At 42.2% G+C, this 21,948-nt stretch overlaps 1 long non-coding RNA gene across 1 annotated transcript; it reads right to left on the reverse strand.

Moving 5' to 3' along the window:
- Positions 1-1,476: 1,476 nt before the first annotated feature.
- LOC109305870 lies at positions 1,477-21,657 on the reverse strand. The gene is made up of 3 exons (XR_002099746.1): positions 21,364-21,657; positions 2,796-2,894; positions 1,477-2,244 (listed from the first exon to the last, which is right to left on the reverse strand). It is a non-coding gene; the product is annotated as an uncharacterized LOC109305870 (long non-coding RNA).
- Between the last annotated feature and the right edge of the window lie 291 nt (positions 21,658-21,948).

Here is a 21,948-nt window from a genome sequence, read left to right on the forward strand (position 1 = left end):
ATATGTGAAGTTTTGGGGTCACTGACAAGTCATCTTCCCACTCTGGCATATTTCCAGAATAAAATCTCAGTATGGTAACATAACACCTTACTCTCAACCTATTCCCAACTATTCTTATCTATTCTGTAATTTATGCAGCTCTAAAGAATGGAGTACTCATCATTATACCAGCAACACATGAATCTATTATGCAATGAAACATGAGGAAGCTGAAAAATTAGCTATTATTACTACTTAGTGATTTCCATCTTCAAAGTATTTCAGACATTAACTAATATTCACACACAGTCCTGCAAAGGAGGAAGATAGATAAATAAAAACATCAACCTCTTTTTACAGAAGAGGCAACGTGCATAAGTAACTTATCCTAGGCAGCCAACTAAAACGGTTTTATTATAAAGTTGTGAAACTTTATTAATATACCAATCTGAGCAGCAATGGTCATTCTCAAAATGGAGAGAAAGCTCCTTATAACTCCATCCTCAACTTTTCAAGTAAACCCTGTTTCAATCACCAGTGATTGACTGAGACAGATAAGTAGGTTATCCACAAACATAAATATTTACAGGCAAAAACATTTTTGTTGGAATGCCTCATAGCCCCACCTAGTCAGCTTTAACCAGTAGGAAATAGGAGGAGAGAAGAGGAAGAGCAAACCACTTATAATTCATTAGATGAAAGCAAGCATAAGGAAAAGAGGCCAAACATAAGTATTTAATGGAAATAAAATTTTAATGGAAAATTGGCCTTCTTTTAGATGCTCCTTGAAAGCCACGTAGGTCTTCCAAGGCCAAGTTGTAGAATTTCTGATGTTTAGGATTCTAGATCATACGTGTTCCACCTCTGCCCATGGAACCATCACATCTGACCCACATGGCTCCCCGCAGGTCACAAAATATGGTGACGGAGAAGTGGTGGCCATTAATACAGCCACCCACCCCACTGCCAAATTCCTAACACCTAAGCCCCATGCAGCCAGTTGGGACTGGGCAGGGCCATGCCCCTTCTCCCTGCAGCTGTATCAGAGTTGGACCATGCTCCCCACCCCTACAACCGAATTGGGATGTGCCATATCCCCTTTCTCCCTTGCAGAGCTGGGTTGGGGGGGGGGGGGCAGACCATTAACCCTTTCTGCACAGGGCCTGGTCAGGCCCCCTTCTCTTGCATGGGTGGATTGCCCTCTGACCTCCTCTACACGGCTGTATAGCATCTTCTGTGCCTGCCTAGGTGTTGGATTGCGACCACCGGCTGGATCTGGCCTGTGGACCAACCAGATACTGCCCATCTGGCCCCCAAGAGAAAAAGGTTGAGTACCATGTTCTAGACCATTGTATTTCCTCTAGGGCATAGCCTTCTTTTGCATAGACCATATCTACACATTTTACACAACACATGCATTTACACAACATGCACATTTTTTGGCCCATGGTCTCAGCCAGTAGAGTATTACTTACGTTCTAATAACTAGTCGTTACCATCTGATACCAAAATGGCTTGTGGTTTTAAGTCCAGATCCTTTTGGATAAATAAGCCATTGTAAGAAGTAGAACTAGGCTGTATCCTATCCAGGCAATCTCAGCAAATAAAGATTGAAATGCAGTTACAAGACCAAAAACTTAAACAAATGTCATAGAAAGGAAAGGTAAGTCTTCCAGGTGTAGGCTACTATTCCTTTAAGAGAAAATATTTTACTTTCTTCTTTATGGTCAATGACATCTTTTTCAGTCACAGCCATGTGGGAAAAAAGGAAACACCTTTCACTTAGGTTGTATGTTTTTGGAAGTGGCATGTGAAAGTAAGTTATCATGTGTTTCTCAGTTCCCCTACACAGAAAAATAGATTTGACATCAGTTTCATTTAGCCATAATGGATACGCCAAAACAGTTAAGCCTGATGGATATGGTTCTAATGCTGTGTTGGACACAGTTTAAATAATATTATTGTTATATTACTGCCACACAGGGTTGCTATGAATTTGTGGACACAAAATAAAATTAAAATTGAAGGCTGATCTGAGGCTTAGCATAAAAACAAATTGCTCAATGTATATACTTTGGGGGTAGACAAATAAGTTGTTAGTGAAACTTTCTATAAACCTTATTTCTATAATTCTTCCCATCATATACTAATCACTTACTTCCATAGTATGATCTTATTTAATTAAAGTTCATCTCTGTAGGTAGCATAATATTCTGGACAGAAGAAGTAGTTGCATTGTCCAATCTAAAGTAGGTTAAAGAGTGTCTAATAAAAGAGGATGCAAATGATTAATTGTATTTCCTTCACATTAACCTAGAACACATTAGGGACAGACTGGGGTCTCTCACTTTCCTATCTCTGCTGGAACTGTTGAACTCATATAAACTATAACATAAATAAATAATTGTGATTCAAATATGAATCTTTTTAAAAACACATGTTGGGTGGAGGCAGCAGCCTGCAGGAAGTATCACATGCTGATGAACCCTTACCTTTTTTCTCTAAACAGCAGTAAGACACAGAGAATGGGTAAAATATTAACCTTTCTTTTAAAAAAATTACACCTGTTATAAAAATATATTTTAAGACAACAAGGTATACTCCTAATATTGCACAGCTGTATCTTCAGGAGCTGGGAAGGACCGAAAAGCTCTGGAGTCTACATGGTGTAAGGAGCAGCAGACATTTAATTAATCTCAGTTTCAGGGTTTAACAGTCATTATGTGGTTTCTGAACATCTCTGCTCTAGCTGACAGAACATCTGTGGCACAAGAAAAAGAACTTAAATAATTCTAAGTGCTTTTTTAACAGCTTACCCCTCCTTACTGTTATTTCTTTAAATGGTTTTCCAAAGATATGAGAATTAAACTCCTCTTCAGTCATTATAACTCAGTCATGAACAGTCAGTGATGTGCCTTAAAATTTAAACCAGGCAAGTCAAAACAATAAGAACTAAACACTGATTTAGCACCCAATTAATCTAACAACAACAACAACAACAACAACAATAATAAATCTAGTTTACTTTGTTTTTTTTTCAGTTTTGCCTGCAGTTTGGGTAAATTCTTGCATACACAATAAAGTGATCAAAGTCAAAATATGGGTGCATTATTATAAAAAGGAATGTCTTAAATGACTTTTTAAAACTATGGGGCAGATGCTTAGTTGGTGTTATCTGGGATAACCCCACAGGGATGACTGCTGGAGGGATAGCTCCACAGAATATCTCTAAATGATATTCCAGTATTGTTGATAGAAGATCTTTTTCCATGTCATCTGAGGCAGAAGTCAGACAATATACCTTTTTATACTTCAAAAGTAAAACTGAAAGACTGATTAAAGAGAAATTTTAAATAAATATTCTATTGCCAGATCTCACTTGGCATTAATATACATACAGAGCTCCACTTAAGAGATCAAGTTCTGGTTGCTATGTGCACAATTTCTCCATCTGAATTCTGGATGCTGTGAAAACTAGTCGACAGAGAGCTTTGCAGGTCCTCAGAGACAGGGGTCAAGGAGGAGCATTCTCATGTGGGAGTTAGGCTTGGCACCAATACTCATGAAACTTATTCTTATTCCTACTAAGAGTACCTTGCATCTGTACTGGATACAGTGGGGAAAGGAAATCCTCCTTATCTGAATACTTAATACTTTATAATGTCCCTGCTTCAACATTAAGATGCTCAAATTTTGGGTGCTATACTGATGGTCCAAAATTCGTTCAGCAGGGATGGGGGGAGATAAGTTGGTTGTATCTCCCTAAAGAAAGTAAGTATAAAATTAGAGATGAGCAAAAAAGATGAACACATGGAGAAAAAAAGGATAGTGTGTCAGGTAAATGGCAAAGTGCCATTATTTCTTTCTTGGGTGTGTATATTGGACATGTTTGTAAACTAGGTTACTATGCAAGTGATAGAAAAACATGAGTGAGAAGGTCACTGGTTCCTTTTGTATGTATATTTCATTGTCCTCCTTAGCAAAAATTGCAGACCTTAGTGATGAAATCCATCTCTATGCAAAGAACTAAAAGGTTTATGACCACTTAATCCCATTTTGACCTTATTGTGAAGATTTGCATGGGAGTTAAATGGTGTACTTTGCTGGCTCTGGGAAGTGAGGAAAAATTCCCCCTAAAAGGAAGAGACCAAACACAAGGCTCATCACAGCTGCAATATTCATTTCTGGAATTAATCCAACAGTTCTTATCCAAGCCACTGCAGGTAAGCAGGTAGAGGTTTTTCCAGCTTCTAATGATTATACAAGTATTCTGAAGTCTGCTAGCCAATTTCCATTATCTTTTGTAGTTAATAACCCCTAAGATAAAAGTGGCATAGGATTATTAATCTTACTATGATTAATAATTCTTGTTAATTTCTTTAGTACCTTAAAAACGTTTAATCCACAGGGTTGGCAGTGTAAAATCAAATTATGAAATTTGTAGTACATCCTTCTATGTCATACTGCACATGACCTGGATAGGAACCCAGATGTCATCCATTCATAAAGATCCATTCTGCTTCCTTTCATATTATCATTTTAGGGTGTCAAAAAATGTTCATGGGACCTGGCTCAAGTTTAAGCAGCTTAGTTTGCTGTATGCAAGCATTTGCTACCTGCCAGGAGGACATGTGGGCAACTGGAGGCAAGCAAACTGGGGGGATGTGAGGCTGGTGGGTCCAAGGGGGTGAGGGTTGGTGGGTCTGTCAGAAGGGTCCAGGGTTGGTGGGTATGGGTGGGGGCTGGTAGCTCCAAGGGAGACTGGCAGATCTGGGGAGGGTTGACAGGTCCACTGCAGGGTGGTAAATCTATCCTGATCAGGTTTGAGGGATAAAAACAGCACAGCACCAGGGCTGTGGAGGGTTGCTGGGCCTTCCTAGCCATGTGGCTGAGCTGGAGATGTGTGCAAGTGTTTGTTAGGTCAGGTTTACCCATGCTAGTTTGGGTTAACCCATGCTGGTCTAAATGTAGTTCTTATTTGATAAAAATTAACTGTGGAATGGGCGAAGCATTTTTTGGGTGACCTAAGCCCTATGAACACTTGTACACAGCCATCTGGATTACCTAAGCTTGGTTAAGGTGATCTAAATGTGATGTTTATATGCACCATTATAGTCCTTCGGATAGTATTCTTCTTTCTAGTCCCCAGTGCTGCGTCAGATTCAGCAAGAGGTGAAAAAAACATATGTGGGTGGCAGCAGACTATGTTTTGATATTAGTGCATAAATAAAGGTGAAAGGAAACAAGGCTGTGAAACCTTCTGATTCAGCCTATGTTTCTGCATTTCTATTTATCCTGAGTTGTAAACTGTTTAACTGGGACATATTTTATTTCCTAAAGTCTCTACTTTTACTCTCAGATTAAGTATAGACATTCAAGAAGCCCAAGGTGGAATCAATCAAACTTATGTAGGTTTCTTTAAGTGGCATAGGTTAGTTCAGAAATGAACAGAACACACATGCACCCCTTGGTATGGCATGTGGTGGGGAGATACACACAGGCTGTCTACACTGGCTGAGGCCAGCAAGTTGGAGGTGTTCCTGAATGACTCACAGGAGGCTCCCTGGGCTACTGGAGGCTGCTAAGTGCAGATGAGCATAGCCAAGTGGCTAGGCCACATTTAATTGCCTGCTGAACATGGCTGAGCATCCCCCGGCTCCCCCTTCCCCCTTATTATCATCAGACATAGGCATCTGTCAACTGTGGGCAGATAGCAGAAGCAACTGTGCTTGCTCATCCCCTGAAGCCCAGTTGTGCTTCCTGGGGTGTAAACAGCCCCAGGGAAAATGGTCAGGCTTCAAAGCATGGCCAAGCACCCCTCCCCTCCCCTCCCTTGTCAACAGCCACAAGCATCTTGATCTGTGAGAACCCAGGGATGGGGCCAGCTGGGTGCTTGGCATTATGCAGTCAAACATGGGGCAAATCCTAGCATGGCTCCCTTGGGGGGGGGGGAGAGGGCACAAAGACACCCGGTAGACAGTTACCTAATTTAAATTGATAGGGAATCAGTTACAGAAGATCAATGTACTGTTCTAACCTAAAGTAATTAATAGATTTAATAGATTTCATAGACATTGGGGTTGGAAGGGACCTTACAAGATCATCCGGTCCAGCCCCCTGCCCAAAGGGCAGAAAATCAGCTGGGGTCAGATGACCCCAGCAAGGTACGCATCCAAGCATTTCTCAAATGTATCCAGAGTAGGTGCTTGCACCACTTCTTGGGGGAGTCTATTCCAGACCTGGACAGTAAAGAAGCTTTTCCTTATGTCCAGTCTAAAATGGTCTTCCAGCAGTTTGTGACTCTCAGACCTTGTCTTCCCTTGGGGTGTCCTGGGGAACAGACATTCTCCCAGTTCCGATGTACAACCCTTATGTACTTATAGGCTACTACCAAGTCACCCCTGAGCCTTCATTTCTCCAGGCTGAAGAATCCCATGGCTCTTAGCTTCTCCTCATAATGCCTCTTCTCTTGACCCCTGATCATGCGCGTGGCTCTCCTCTGGACTCTGAAGCTTCTCCACGTCCTTTCTAAAGTGTGGATTAAGTCCGAGTGCACATTGATCCAGATCTATATTAGGTTCCATCATTTTTAAACCAGTCTATGTATGCTGAACTTCTGTTCTGTTACAGATTTAGACCTTAGACCTTAGCACTTCTAACAGTAAAAGTGTAATGTCTGGACCTGGCTTTAGATCCCCATAATTCTATGCTCTTGCTTGACTTATCCAATTTATTTAAATATTTTTAAAGGAAAAGTTTGAAATTTCCATTTTATAGCCCCGATTAACATCATCATCAACAATAAACAAGAACAACAACAGACTTTTAGGGCACAGACAAAAGTGACAACTTTCATTTATCTGGCCATAGAATGAGGTCTATAGACATGACCAAACACAAGCACATGGCTGTAGACAGCTTAAGAAATGGCTGATTGGGTGAAAATCAGATGAAGATTTCAAAACATAGCATCTTCTGTAACTTTTGTCTGCCTACTTGCCAGGGGAGCTGTTTTTGGAACAGGAAGGGAGTAAAGGAGTGGAGGGAGTTCAGTCTGGGGTTTTTTCAGTCCCTGCTGGAGGGTAGTGGGTGCATTGCAGCCCCACTGAGGTGGGGGGCTCCAACTCACCCACCCCACCCTCCAACGCTGGCTGGGGCGCCCATAAAATGAGCTTCCTCTGCTCCCTTTTCCCCCTCCTATTTTGAAAACAGCGTGGGTGGGCAGGGAGGAGGAGCTGTTGCTAGGGGCACTCGCTGCAGGCTCCCAGTCAGCAGCTGGATTCCCCTCCCTCCTGGAACAAATAGTGAACTTGGGTTTTTTTCAGGGGATCATTGTAACTCAGATCATTTGCTTCCTGCAAAGTGTTATCAGTTACAGTGGGGAGCTGCACTTCTGTCTGTGCCTTTATATATACATTTTGACTTTTAAAAATACCTGTATCTTCCAATGTGAACTGAAAAATAGTGTCTACTGAGCCCTGCTAATGAGCAACATGTGGCTCATTAAAACTTTTACCCTGGGACAAACAGTGATAGGACTTCAAAGCATGTCAGCTGTTCTGTGGTAACTGCCTGTAGACACACTTTTACTCCATGGTAAAAGGCTACTAAACTGCAGTAATTTACCCCTCTTTGGAGGGCTAAGCTACTCATTCCTCACAGTAAAATATTTGCTTGTCCATGCTTCTAGTGTAATTTCCTTTATAACACTTCTGTTCTGTTTCTCTGTTAGTATGTTCAAGAGCGTACTTAGCCAGGGGTGGGCAATTATTTCAGCTGAAGGGCAGCTTAATGAGTTTTGGTGAGCTTTTGAGGGTCACATGGGTAGCTTCACCCCTTGACAGTTGCCCCACCTGCTGGTTTCCATATTGAGGCTAGAAGTCCATCCTCCTAACTGCTGTCCTTTACCACTGGAAGTCTCTCCTTCTGTCCCACCCCCAATACTCCTTTTGGGAGGGCAGGATGTCATTGGGAAGTCTAGGAATTGATGGGTTGCTCCGTCAATGTCTTTTGCTATGGATCATAGGAGGTGTATTTCCAGTGTATATTAAAGGTGGACATAAGGTCACCACCCCTAGAGTACATTGAACATTGCTTAAAGTTGCAGGTAACTCGGTGCGGAGTTTACTATCAGTACAGGCCCGTAAGAGCCCCGGTGGGGCAGGGGTATTGATCTCACTACTGGAGATGGGTTTTTTGTTTAGCTCAGACCCCTTATACTGTCCCAGAAATAATCCAAAATCTGAAATCTTTTTTCCCATTAAGGTTTCCTGGTCCTCCTCGATTCTCCAATCAAATAGGTCAGAGGACATGTTTAGCCAATAGGCTTCACCAGTACTATTCCACAAATTTGTTTCATTAAACCCAAGGCTACAAGCCTTGTAACTGTGCAGGTATGGCTGGGAAATAGAAGTTAAAGTTAAGGAACTGTACCTGTTGAGGACCAGTTATGGTCTTGTTATATTACCAAGAGGTTTGAAGTCGTGCAAGAATAAGGGGACTAAGGTCAATTTTTTTCCTCCATGGCTCATATGTGTTATTAAAGGTAGATCCTTGTTCGATATACCATGGAGGGTTCCAGGGTCATTAAAGGGCCCCACGGGAGTGATCCCCTTTTGGCCAGTCAGTTTTAACAGCAGCGGCTCTTCCCCAGGGTATGGTGGAAAAGGGAAGTGAAAAATTTAAATCAAAACCCCGTATTTCTTTTGCTGTGGATCCATTGATTGCTAGAGGAATGACTGTAACTTGACATTCCCTGTTTCCTTCATCAGAATCTCTTTTTGGTTTAAAACAATCTAAGCTGTGGGATTGGGCTGGCCAGGAAATATTTGCCTTCATTCCTAAGTAAAAGTTTGCCAGTATCACAGATCCACTATGATTAAGACCTTTGGATAAGGTTTTATCTATGTCAAGGGGTGTTACATATGCCCTAAGTGGTTTATCTTCTACTGACTTGGGGATGGGTAAGCAAGCCGTGAGGCCTGGAGTATTGAGTCTTTTGGCCCATGATTGTATCAGCTGTAATACAACGTTCTTTTCATAAGCAATTATTCCAATAACATAAACTCCAAACAAAAGAACAATTTTTAGAGTTGCCCCTCCCTCCATAGCCAACAAAGTACTAAGAAAAATATCAGGCAAGGGGTAAGAAATAGGAAAAAAATAACCCAGGGTATATATTGCATACTATTCAGCCTGAACAAGGAAAAGTTTAAGTTCTTTTGTTCATTGAATTTTCCATACGTTTCCTGCTGCCTTCTTGAATTTTACAGGTAGAATACTGCACGGTTCTGGTTCAGCTACAGGTGCTTGTCCCAGTTTTAGATGACTGTGATGGATCCAAGATTCCTTCTTGGCAATCTTAACCGCAGTGTGGGTTGTTAGCAAAACCTGGAAGGGTCCATCCCAACGTGGGGCTAAAGAATTCTTGCGCCGGTGTATTTTGATCCACATCCAGTCGCCGGGTCTATAAGGATGAAGATTAGAGTCAAGGGGTACTGGTTGTACCAGTACTGCAGACCTGTGAAGAGAACTGAGAGAATGCTGCAATGATAAATGCCAAAGGGCAAACAGTACAATAGGCAGGGCCTCAGGCCATTTCAATTTAGTTTCGGCACAGATCTTTCCTAAAAGGGTTTTTAAAGATAAATTTAGTCTTTCTACCTGACCTGAAGATTGCGGATGGTAAGGGGTATGGAACTGTGCTCGGACCCCTAAGACCTTATAGGTCTCCTGTACCACCTTTTCAGTGAAATGTGAACCCTGATCAGATTCAATTACCTCGGGAAGTCCAAATCTCAGTATAATGTCTTTAAGAACGGCCTTAACTACCGTAGACGCATCTGTTCGCATAGCTGGAAAAACTTCTGGCCATCCGGTAAGCTGATCAATTATTACTAAACAATTTTTGTAATGAAAAGCCTTTGGTAAGTCTATGTAATTAATTTGCAACCTCTGAAACGGTAAGTATGCCCAGGGTCTTCCTCCAATATGAGGGATTTTTCTTGTTGAATGATTATGGGCTTGACATGTAGGACAAGACTTTACAATCCTAGTGGCTTCCACATAAATGCCGGGAGCAAACCACTCACGGAGCACGCTATGTGCCAAATTTTCTGCTCCAGAATGATTCAAACGGTGGATTTGCTGGACCAGTATGCGTAGAATAGCATGGGGAGCGATGGGGTGTCCATCGGGTACTCTCCAGACCTCATCTGCTCCTTTTCTCCCTTCATATTTAGCTTCCCACATTTGAACTTCAGCTGGCTGTAGATGTTGATATATGGAGGGGTGGTCTGGTAAAGTAATACAGGAGAGCTGCAAATCATAGGTATTAGAAATAGGCTGAATGGCTGCAGCTTTTGCTGCCGTGTCAGCCTTGTTATTCCCAACTGCAATTTCTGTGCTCTCTTTAGAATGGCCTGGGCAATGGACAATAGCAATTTCTTTGGGAAGCAGAATAGCATCTAAAAGTCTTTTTACCTCAGTGGTATGTGCAATAGCATGTCCGTTCGAGGTAAGGAAACCTTGTTGCTTCTACAATTGTCCAATTGCGTGAAAAATGCCAAATGCATGTCAAGAATCAGTAAAAATAGTCACTGAACAGTTTTTAGTAAGCTCACAAGCCCTTCTCAGGGCAATAAGTTCTGCAGCTTGGGCACTAGTACCTGGCACAAGGGGCTTGGCTTCCCAAACCCATTGCACTGTGGTCACTGCGTACCCTGCACTCTGGGGTTTTTCCACAAATTCAACCTGTTTGCAGCAATCATGGTGAGGGTGTCCTTCATCTGCCTTTGGCAGGAGGGTGGCTGTGTTGAGTTGCGCACATCGCTGTATGGTGATGTTTTCAGATGTTAGCAAAAGAACTTCATATCGGTTTAGTCTCTGGTTCAAGAAATGCTGATTATTATGCTGAAGGAGGAGAGCCTCGACTGAGTGCGGTACTCTTACGATGAGCGGGTGGCCCAAGACCAGAACTTGGGCTCACTGTACCAGCATTGCAGCAGCAGTGACAGAGCAGAAGCATGCAACAGCTCCTCGGGCAACAGGGTCGAGTTGGACTGAGTAGTATGCAACTGGTCGAGGCCGATCTCCCCAGGGTTGTGTTAGTACTCCAGAAGCGACTCCTCTGTTCTCATAAACATATAGGATAAAAGGTTTAGTGTAATCAGGGAGACCCAGGGCTGGTGCAGTCATAAGGGCATGCTTTATCTGGTGGAAAGCTTGCTCCTTATCCTTAGACCAGTGTATGGGTTCCTCGGCTTCATTCGTAGTGGACTGGACAATTCGTAGGGCTGTACTGTTTCCCCAAAGGCTGGGATCCAGGGTCTGCAAAATCCTGCCATACCTTAGAGTGCGCGAACCTGTCTTTTACTCTGAGGTCGTGGAAGATCTTGGATAGCTTGTAAATGCTTAGGGGACAATTTTCTCGTGCCTCCTCTGAGTACATAACCTAAATACTCGACTTCAGGCTGACAGTATTGCAGCTTTGAGGGAGACACCTTATGCCCTCTATCTGCCAAGGCTAAGAGTAGTTTTTTAGTATCTTTTTTACAAGAATCTATGTCATTTGAAGCTAATAAAAGATCATCTACATAGACAATCAAAGCAGTGTTTGAGGACAAGGTGACTGAAGATAGGTCCTTGTGGAGGATTTGTGAAAAAAGTGTGGGGGATTCTACATATCCTTGGGGTAATCGTGTCCAAGTCAATTGTCTCTTTCCCCAGGTGAAAGCAAATAAGTATTGTGGTTCTGGGTGTATAGGGATACTGAAAAAAGCTGCGCATAAATCAATCACTGTATAATACATTGCTGACACTGGAATGGTAGTCACGACAGTAGCTGGATTGGGTACCACAGGGTATTGTGGGACAACGTAGTTATTAATTACCCGGAGATCCTGTACAAATCAATATACGGGCTTTCCGTTGGGATCAGGCTTGGGTTTCTTAACTGGGAGGATGGGGGTGTTGCAAGGCAAGAGGCACTCTTTTAATATCACTTGTTTTAAATAGCTGTGTAAACCTTCTATTGCTTCTTTGGATAGAGGATATTGGGGTACTGATGGAGGTGGACCTGCCTTGGTTTGGATAATGACTGGGGTTGCAGATTTAAGAAGCCCCACTGCCGTGGGGGTCCAGCCCCACAATGATTTGGGTAAAGTTAGAAGGTCTACTGGGAGAGAAGAATGCTCTACTTCACTTAGGATGGCCTGGAAAGCCAAAAGATTTGCACTAGGGATGGTAATTAGTATACTGTGTGGGCTACATTCCAGAACCGCTTGCAGCTTGCATAGCAAGTCCCTTCCCAGTAGATTAACAGGTGACCCATGCGACAGTAAGAAAGCATGTTCAGTGGAAAGGGGTCCAATGGTGACTGGGGTGGGGACACTATATGGGACATAAAAAGGCCTTCCTGATATTCCCATAACCCGCCTTACTCCTCTTATTGGTAATCTAGCTTGCCCCGGAGAGACACCCAGTGAAGAAAGATCTGCGCCAGTGTCGACTAAACATTTATATACTTGGCCTTGAACTCGTAAGTTAATATACGGTTCGGAAGAAGGACACCTTATCTTGTATGCTGTTGTATTAAAGTTCTTGAAATTCATTTTGGAAGAGCCCTCATTCCCCTTTCTCCCCCTTTCAGTCACTCCTCAGACCCAAGTAAATCTCCCAGGAGTTGCTGGTGATGATCAATTTCAGGTAAGGTGGCAGCCGAGCGTGAAGCAGTAAATGGTGTGGGGGGCCCCCGTGGATGAACTGGGCAATCTCTCTTCCAATGTTCTCTCTGCCTGAAATAATTACAGGTGTCATTTGGCCATGGCCCTGCTGGCTGATCAAATATTTGCGGTGATTTATTGTGGGTGATTTATTGTGGACTCCTCCTTGTCCCCGTCCTCTCCCTTGGCCTTGGCCATAGTTGTGGCGAGGTGCAGCTTGAAAGTGTTGGGTGAGGGCGGCAGCTAACATGTTTACTTCCTTTTGTTTTAATTTAAGTTTTTCTTGCCTCTGAACTTCGGGATGCCAGTCGAAAACGTAAGTGGCTAGATCAACTAACTGAGGGAGCGTCTTAGTATTCCAATCAGGGTGGTGTTTAGTAATATACTTCCTTATATCCTCAGTGGCTTGGCCCACAAAGGTGGAATTTATCACTGTTTGATTGGTAGGGTTATTAGGGTTAAAATCACCACCATGTCTGGTCATAGCACTCAAAAGTTTCTGGCAATAATCACTGGGGTGCTCAGTTAGTCCTTGTTTAATGGCTTGGACTTTGGTCCAGTCTACCTTCTTCCACCCTGCTCTCTTTAATCCCTCAAGGAGGGTCTGTTGGGCCCGTTGTAAAAGCCTGAAATCATCAGCACCGTGGTGGTCATCATTTGGGTCCCAATTTGGAGGATCTAGGGGCCAGGCGGTGTGGTCCTGACCATCGCCTTCTATGGCCCACAAATTGCCTTGATTAATAATTTCTGCTTTCTCTTCCTTACTAAGAAGAGTGTCCAAAAGCTGATTCATATCTGTCCAAGTCAGATTGTGGATGTTGATTATAGTCTCTACCCTGCGTCTTACCACTTCTGGATCGTCCCTAAACTTGGGAGTATTAGCTTGCCAGAGAACGAGGTCCTGAGGATTAAATGGGATATGAGTATATGGAAAGCTGACCCCTAGTCCAGTGGGAACGGGATATTGATGCAACGGGGCTAGGCAGGCAAGCAACTTTTCTTTATTCTGGCTTCTCGTATGTGTAGATACTGGAGAGCTATCACCCGGTGCTCGGTGTGCAGGATTATCTTCCTGGGAGTTTTTAACCATTATATTGTCCTCCGTTTCTGAGGACATTGCTGACCCTGGGGATGAGGCTGAGTCTAGATCTATGACAGGGTGAGGCGGCAGTTCAGCTGCGTGCCATTCATCCTTCTCAGAGCAGGGAGCTTTTGGGATGTATAGAGGCGGTAAAGATCCAGGAGGATTCTCTGGACTGATTCGAAGAGGGGCCAAGTGTTGGGCTTGAGTTTTTACTGGATTATTATTGTTACGATCTCTTTTCTTTAAAATGGCTGTATTTGCCCAAACATACCAGAAATCCATCTGATGAGGATGGGAGTTTTCTAAAAAACCTCTTAGATATCTTAAAACGTCTTGGTTAAATGAACCAAGAGTAGGCCATTGCCAACTTGGATCCTCATATGTATATCGAGGCCAAGCAGTTGTGCACAATTGAATTAGTCTAGACTTCTTAACCTGATTAGTTCCCGGGATTTCAGCCCAATCTGACAGAACAGTTCCGAGGGGACTTTCTAGAGGGATAGGGACAGATCCTATTTGTCCCATATTATCTCCCTCAGCGGGGTACCCCTTATTCTAACACCAGAGCAAATATCAAATACCAGGAGTCAACTCAAAAAAACCCCCTCAGAATCATGCCCAGACAGGAGAGGGACTTATCAAAGAGAGGATAGAGATAGGAATCAGTTCCTCAGTGTGCAAACAGAGACATAAGCTGTGCCACACAGTTTTCCCGGCCCAAAGGGGTCGGACGGACAACCCACTAGGATTACCTGTGTCACCAGGTGAGGAACTGAGAGAGAGACGGGCCTATAATACACAGACAAGACCAAATAAACACATATAAACAGTCAATACCAAATATTTCAGAATGAGGGTTAGCATTATGCCAATTACTTCCTGAGAAACACCGTACTCAGGGTACAGTACTGACACCCCTGTCTCAGACCCTCACCTTACCTCTGTGCCAGAGCCACCAACCTCCCCCCCTTCAAGACCCCTAGGGCAAACTTACCCCATGGCCGGCTTGGGTGTTGCTGCAGGGGAGGGCGGCTCAGGCCTGGAGAGCTAGTGTCCCATCTGGGTCGCCAAATTTGTTAGCAAAATCGAGTTAGCTGTCCAAACCGGAAAGGACAACTTGGTCTTGCGTCGTAGGCACTAGCCGTGATAATATAAGTCAAGAGACACAGGAGTGCCAGTAGAAAATTTATTGCTTCTGCAGAAGGGTAGACTCTCCCGTCTTAAGGACCGAGAGCTACCTAGAGGAATTTTTAACTTCCATATTTATATGGTTTCCTTTACATATGTTTAGTTGCGGCTGCAATGAGATTAGTCATTGTTATACATAACATATTTTTCTGTTAGTTATAATTATCTCTTGCGATGGGAATCATAAGGGCATCTTCCTCTTTCCAGTTGGGTCAAGCCGTCCTCGGATTAGACTTTTCTGTATTAGTACTTATATTTCCTAAAATTATATTTAGTAGTACACATCTAGTCATTTATGCATAGGTTAAACTGCTTACTACACAATTTGTTAAACCAACACTTAGAATACTTGAACTTATGAACTTATAAGCCTATGGTCTACTTATACTTAAACTTATGACCTTCTTAATTAAGCAAGCTAACTATCTTCTATATCAATCTTAATTAAGCAAGCTAACTATCTTTTATATTACTTAGAACCAGAAAAAAAAACAAATCCTACACTAGAGCTAGGGACAGACATTACACATAAATTGGTTTAAGTGATCAGAAATTGATTTAAACCTGTAACAGAACAGATGTTTGGTGCACATAAGCCATTTTGAAAATGACTGAAACTGATTTGAGATAAACCTGGTTGAATGTAGTATCAGACTTAACTGATATGACTCAAACTGGGTTATGCAATGTCTGTCCCAGACCTCTTGCTCATTTAAGTTACACCAGACTCCCAAAGCATCCGGGCATGCTCTCTGGGCTGCGTGAGGCTCTCTGCTCTACAGTAGGGCTAGCCTCTCCCCTCTGCTCCCTGGCTGCAGCTTCAACAGGACTGGAGGCATCTGCCTGGCTTCTCCCTGCTAAGCAGGGATTATTCCCCCAACCCCTCTGTCTTACAGAGAAACCTCAGCACTAGCTAGCAGACCACATGCTGACTATAGTCTATGCTGTGAGAGATGACAAAGGCAGACAGGCTTTTTGGAGCTAATCAACAGGTAGCTTAATGTCCTTCCTTGGAAAAGCTGTTTAAGAAGAGCTTGAGCTAATGGAGTTTTCTTAATGGGTTGATAAACTTTGTTTTCTTAATGGGTTGATAAACACTGAGTTAGGGGTGATAAACATTCCCTGCTGCACTGCTCAAGTGGGGGGGGGAGGGAGAATCCCTCCCTAATCATAGAGTCCTTCTGGGGCCTGGCCATGCCCCCCTCAGCTCAGCACTGTTCTAGGGGAAGGGAGGGCTGCTCTAGCACACCCCTGCTTCTAGCCTGAGCTACTGTAGGCATGTGCCTGATTTTTTTCAGTCCAGAGGGGATGTCTGCGGTTACAAACCAGTTTAGCCTGGCCAGGTTAGATTAACCTGCAAAAAATGAACCAATTCAGGCTCAGGCTTTTTGAATGTCTGTCCCTAGCTTAAAAGTCAAAAACCTATTATAACATATTTTAATTTTATTAAAAAAAATATTTTTCTCATGATAGGTGTTTGCATAGTATATATAGAAGAGATTGTATAATAACTAAAAAATAAAGTCTTACTCTTGTATATAGTGCATGGGGGCTGTGGAGTGTGGTTGTGGTGTGTTTGTGGTGGGCTCTGTGTGTGTGTGCATGGTGAAGTGTAGGGGGGTGTGCAAGTACATCCGGGAGGGTGTTGGGGAGCAGTGGCCAGTCCCAGAGTGGCGGGGGGAAGTGCTGAATTTTTGATAATTCTGGGGTTTTGATATCCAGATTTATGAGGTGATATTGTATTACCTTTATCACCCAAATTTGTAATCTTTATAAAAGAAAGATTTCAGGTTAGTTTGAAAGTTTTCCATGAATTCACATAGTCCTTTGGAAGTCAGTGCTGAAGTTTTACACTGGGTGACAATCCAACCCATAATTCTCAACTACTTAGGAAAAGTTACACAATAATATCATAGACAACAATGTATAATTGCTGCATTTATTACTGGTACAGTTCCTCATCATCTTCCTTAATGCTCTGTCCATAAGAGGAGTGATTCTCAAGTAGAGTGCCACAACACCCAGTGGTGCCATAAGATCATTTTAAGGGTGCTACACAATATTAGTCATTTTAGGTATGCAAACACCTGCATATGAGCCACAAGATAAACCCAGAGATTCCAAATAGGAATCCACAGCGTCAAAAATATTTTGAACTGTTGTGGTCTTTCTGAGTTCTTGGCAACAGAATAATTACTCCATTATTTTCCATAGTCAAAAACTGAGTGATGCTAAGAGCTCACATTTTCTGAGGGGTGTCTTGAGTGTAAAAAGGCCGAGAATCACTGCATAAGGGTGTCTGTAGTTCAAACAAAAGACTGGCACTCAGGATATTATTTTCACAGACTGAACACTTCCTGTGTGACCTAAACAAAACTATGACTTTATTCAGGTTTCACTTATCTGTGTGGGTGTGTATTTTTCCATATACAAGTACTCTTCCAAATACTCATCATCTGTTTCTTACAGAGATCTTTGTAATGTCAGTGATGGAAACATATAAAAGTTCTGTACCCAGGGGAATGGGCTAAAGTACTTGCTTTCTCATTTTTAGGTACTTCTGTATCATGCTGAATCCTAATTTTGTTTCTATGTCCTTACCTCTCTCCCATCAAGCCTTACATCTCATTGTCCTTGGACGCAAATAAATCTATGATTCCTAGTCTCTCCTTCAGAATCCCTCATCCATTCCTTAGTAACCTCACACCTGAAATTGTTATCTTCTCTTCTGTCTGTTATTGTTGGAACTCCCTTCTCTATGTTTTGTGACCTTCGCCTCTTCATTCATATGCACTTTTACTGCAAAACATTTCAGTGCTATTTCACCGATTGTTCATTTTAAAAGTTAAGAGAAGAACCCATTCACTAGAAAAGAAAGAAAGAAAAAAAGCACAGTGTCAGTATATGTGGCATGCATCCAAACTGCATGCTTTGATTCCAGTCTACACTGGGAACTCTTTAGAAAGTGATTTTAAGCTGTCTTTAAGCAGTCTCCACTGAGTAAGGCCCTGGACAATCCAAACTCCTTCATCTCCCTCTAGCAGAACTTAGTCATCTCTAACTTCTCTGAGCTTGGTGCAATAGGCATTTAAATGCCTCAGATAAGATGCTCCTGCTTTCCAAACCCCAGATTGACTCTTTTAAGTATTATTCTCAAACCAGTGACGTGCTTTGGGGCAGAGGCAAAATTCCAAAGCAAAGTAAACAGACATGTAAACAGGCCTGTAAAAACCACGTAAAGTCAGAGCTGTGATGGTACTAATTATGGTGTGCTGTGAACACCCTCCATTCATACAACCTGAAGAATTCCAGTAAATTCTCTCATTATTTTGGATGTCAAACTCATAGTACAGGTAAAAGTGCATTGTATATACGTGTATACTTGATGGTGTTGGTTGTGGTCAGGTGATTTTATTTTATTTTTTAGTTAAACTGCTTGGAAACAAATCTCCTTCTGCAGCCATTACACTTGCACTTTGGTGGGTTTCCAGGGAAATTATAGGAGGGTTGTTGGTCACCACAATTACCCAGTAGTTAGTGTTACAAACATTTTCCAGCAACATGTGTTTAAAGAAGGAAATGCAGTTGCTTGGAGCTCTCCAAGTCAAAATTCTTTGGGGTCCATCTCACTGAGTGGGAGAATTCTAGTATGGTGGTATTTTTTCTTCTGAAGTGTTAACAGCTTTCAGCCTCTGGCACTGGAGTTGTGTGAAAGCAAGAGCTAAACATCGCAGCTGCTCATACCCAGTTTTTCCCTGCTGCTAAATTGGAGGAGGGGAGGGAGAAAGGAAGGGTGAATAGCAGTGGCACTCATCCCATGGGCCCCAGAGTCCTATGAAAACAGAGACTATAGCCAGAACAAACAGTGATCTTAGAGGGCTCTCTGGCATTTAGCACTGTGGCGGCAGGGAAGAGGCGGTGGCTGCATGCCCTTCAGCTGTTTGGTGCATCTGCAGTGAACCATCTACAGTGAACTCTTCACTGCAGAAGTGGGTATAGCTACAGCACCTTGCTGTGATTGTGGGTCTTCCAATGCCTATACCCTTCCCCTACAGATTTGGGGATGTGAGAAAAGAAGCCATGCACAACCTTCAGCACAGGCTGTGATTCTGGCTGGCTCTACTAAGAAAGTGAAAAGAAGGCTTCTTACTCCACCTGTAGAGAAGTCCAGAATCTAGCCCTTAATTCAGGCTCATGGAGCACCCTCAATTACTAGCCTCATTTTACTTAAGAGTAAAATGAGCCCCACAAAAGTCAAATAATTTGCCTAAAGTCACATAGTATTATAAGAACAAAGGACTGTTCATCCTTAGTCCTAACAAGTGTCAGGTTTCTATCTGAAACATTTGGATGTAAACTCATTTTAGGAAAAAGCCATCTGATCCAAAATTCAGTATTAGTTACTTTATTTTTGTGGTATCCCACTATTTTGCTTTTTTATTACTTAGTCCTCCTCTAGCAGAGAAATATTTTAAGTGCTTTGAACTTATGTATTAGCCTTCACTCTAATTTTCAGCATTGGTAGCTTATTTCATACTTTTATTACCATTTACATGAACTAATTTGACTAATTCCCTCTTTACTTCCTATCCTAAAAACAGATGGATAAACAGAGCAAAGTATATCTGCATCTGGCTGCACCTGATATTTTCTGAAAGCCAAAATTTGGAACCAATTAAGTCAATTTTAATTAAGGGCAATTCCTTTTAAAACCCCTTTCCCCACAAAATCAAACATGGAAGCATTCTGGATTACAACATGTAAGATGATTTGAAGACTACCTAGCCTATATTTTGTTTTGACTTAGACCTTAAGGTATTTTTAGAAGTTTCTTCGTGTGTGTGTGTGTGTGTGTGTGTGTGTGTGTGTGTATAAATATAAATATAAATATAAATAACACACACAGACTTATCGTGATGATTTGGAAGGTAATCAAGATTTTAGTGAAAACTAGTCATCATTGATTCTTAAGCATTTTTCATATAATGTTTGCAGAACTGAATATGAAATAAAAAATCTTTCCAATAGTTACAATACAGATCACTTCTTTTTCCAACAGATCAGGTCACAAAGATGTCTGGAAGTTTAACGCAGTGCTGTCAAGTCTGTGCTTTGAAAACTGCCTCTGAGAAAGCATGTTGACAATAAAGGAATCCTATCTATTTCTGTAAAAGAGAGATGACTGGGATGAAGAATTCAAATGCTATAATTTGTACCCGGAAGACTTGGTGTTTTACTAACACAGGTGATTAACATTATCTGGCAGCATGCTCAACCTACATTTTTTCCCTTCACTGTAGCCTCCAATTCTTTCCACTACGAAAACACTGAAAAAGTTTGTGAGATCTTTGTGACCTTTCAGCATATTTGTTACACTCTGTCCTCTCCAAATCTTTGACATGAAACTTGCAGTTTTTTTACTAAAATATTAATAACAGGTGTTGCCTTTGGAATCCTCTTTCTCCTGCTCTGATGCTTCATCATAGGCATTTAGTGTTCCCTGTTCAGGAAACTGAGATAGTGTGGCCTACCACCTCCCTGTTTACGTGGGTTACCCGTCTATTTCTGATCACCACCAGGTTGTTTATGCACCAGCAGTGTCTCTCAAGGAAGGGTGGTTTTGGCTTCCACTGGCCTGAGCTCTTTGCTCTTTGGCTAGCAGTCATCCTTGAAGCCCTACCCAGGCTTATTGCTCCAGAGGAAGTGGAGATAACATGGAATGTTCTCTTTGTTAAGAGAGTGAACAAGCAGGTGAGAAAGGAACTTAACTGAGACCAGCAAAACTAATAGTTAATTGAGATATAAAACAGCCTCTAAAATAGGGAGGGCTACTCAGTGGCATTTGACCACAGCTTTGTTTTGAAATAGAGGACCATTGTTTTAGAGCATAATGGCAATGTGGGCTCTTAATTTTTTTTAAAGTCTTCTGAAAATATTTTCAAAACCTAAAAAGGGCTCGTTTTCACTTCTAGAGTTTGTAAGCAAAAACCTAGCAGGAACTCAGAGCTCTCAGCTCCAGACAATCTGAAAACTGGGGAATTCTCCAAAATAAAGATGTGTGATGCAGGTGTTTTGAAATTGGATGCCTGCTCTGGAATATTGCTTTGGCATTCTGGCTCTAGCATCAGAAAGGATTTTTCCAGAGCCTAACTTTCAAAGTACTCAGCCACTGCTTTGCCAACCTATTACCAAATACCATGGTTAATCTTCCCTGCTGGGGACATCATGCACTCAGGAAGATGCTGTACAGATTCAAAACAGTCACTGATCTCAAAGTAAATAAGAGAGAAAGGCAGCAAAGCAAATAACGCCCCCCCCCCAAACAAACAAAAAAGTGGATATACAACAGTTAAGAGGCTATAACATAATGTCTATACTGAAAGTACTTACATGGCGCCATTGCCTTAATATCTGAGAGGTCCTCTCAATCTTCAGGGGGCTTATCCTCAAGACACCTCTGTAAGATATGGAAATGCTATTATCTCCATTTAGCAAAGGAGAAACTGAGCATAGCTGAGGAACACACTGAAATCAAATGATTGACCTAGCGGGGAGAGCAAAGATTGAATCCTTATCTCCCCAGTCCCAGCCTCACACACTAAAAAGGATAGTACACTTTTTAATAAAAATGCACAGCCACTTGGAAAATATGCTAGAAGCCTGAGCATCACCAATCAAGGGACATAGCAGGCCACATTGTGATAAATTCTGTCCTCTGGTATCTGTAAGTAGAACATGAGATGACAGAGGACAGAAATCATCATGAACAGAGATGCACCTTGGTTTGAATTCACTCAAACATCTACTTCCCCATAGAACACCAGGTCACTGCTCACTACTGCTCCTGGGCTGCTTATAGGGTGGCATCATAGAGGACGTTCCGGTTTTCTGCTACTCTGTCTTCTGTCCTCTATTGATACAAAACCTGATGCCTTTATGTCCACTATTTTTCTCTTCAAAAGAAAAATAGAGGAC

The sequence above is a fragment of the Crocodylus porosus genome, unplaced genomic scaffold (genome assembly GCF_001723895.1).
Source record: "Crocodylus porosus isolate Cpor-Errol unplaced genomic scaffold, CroPor_comp1, whole genome shotgun sequence".
Taxonomy (NCBI): Eukaryota; Metazoa; Chordata; order Crocodylia; family Crocodylidae; genus Crocodylus; species Crocodylus porosus.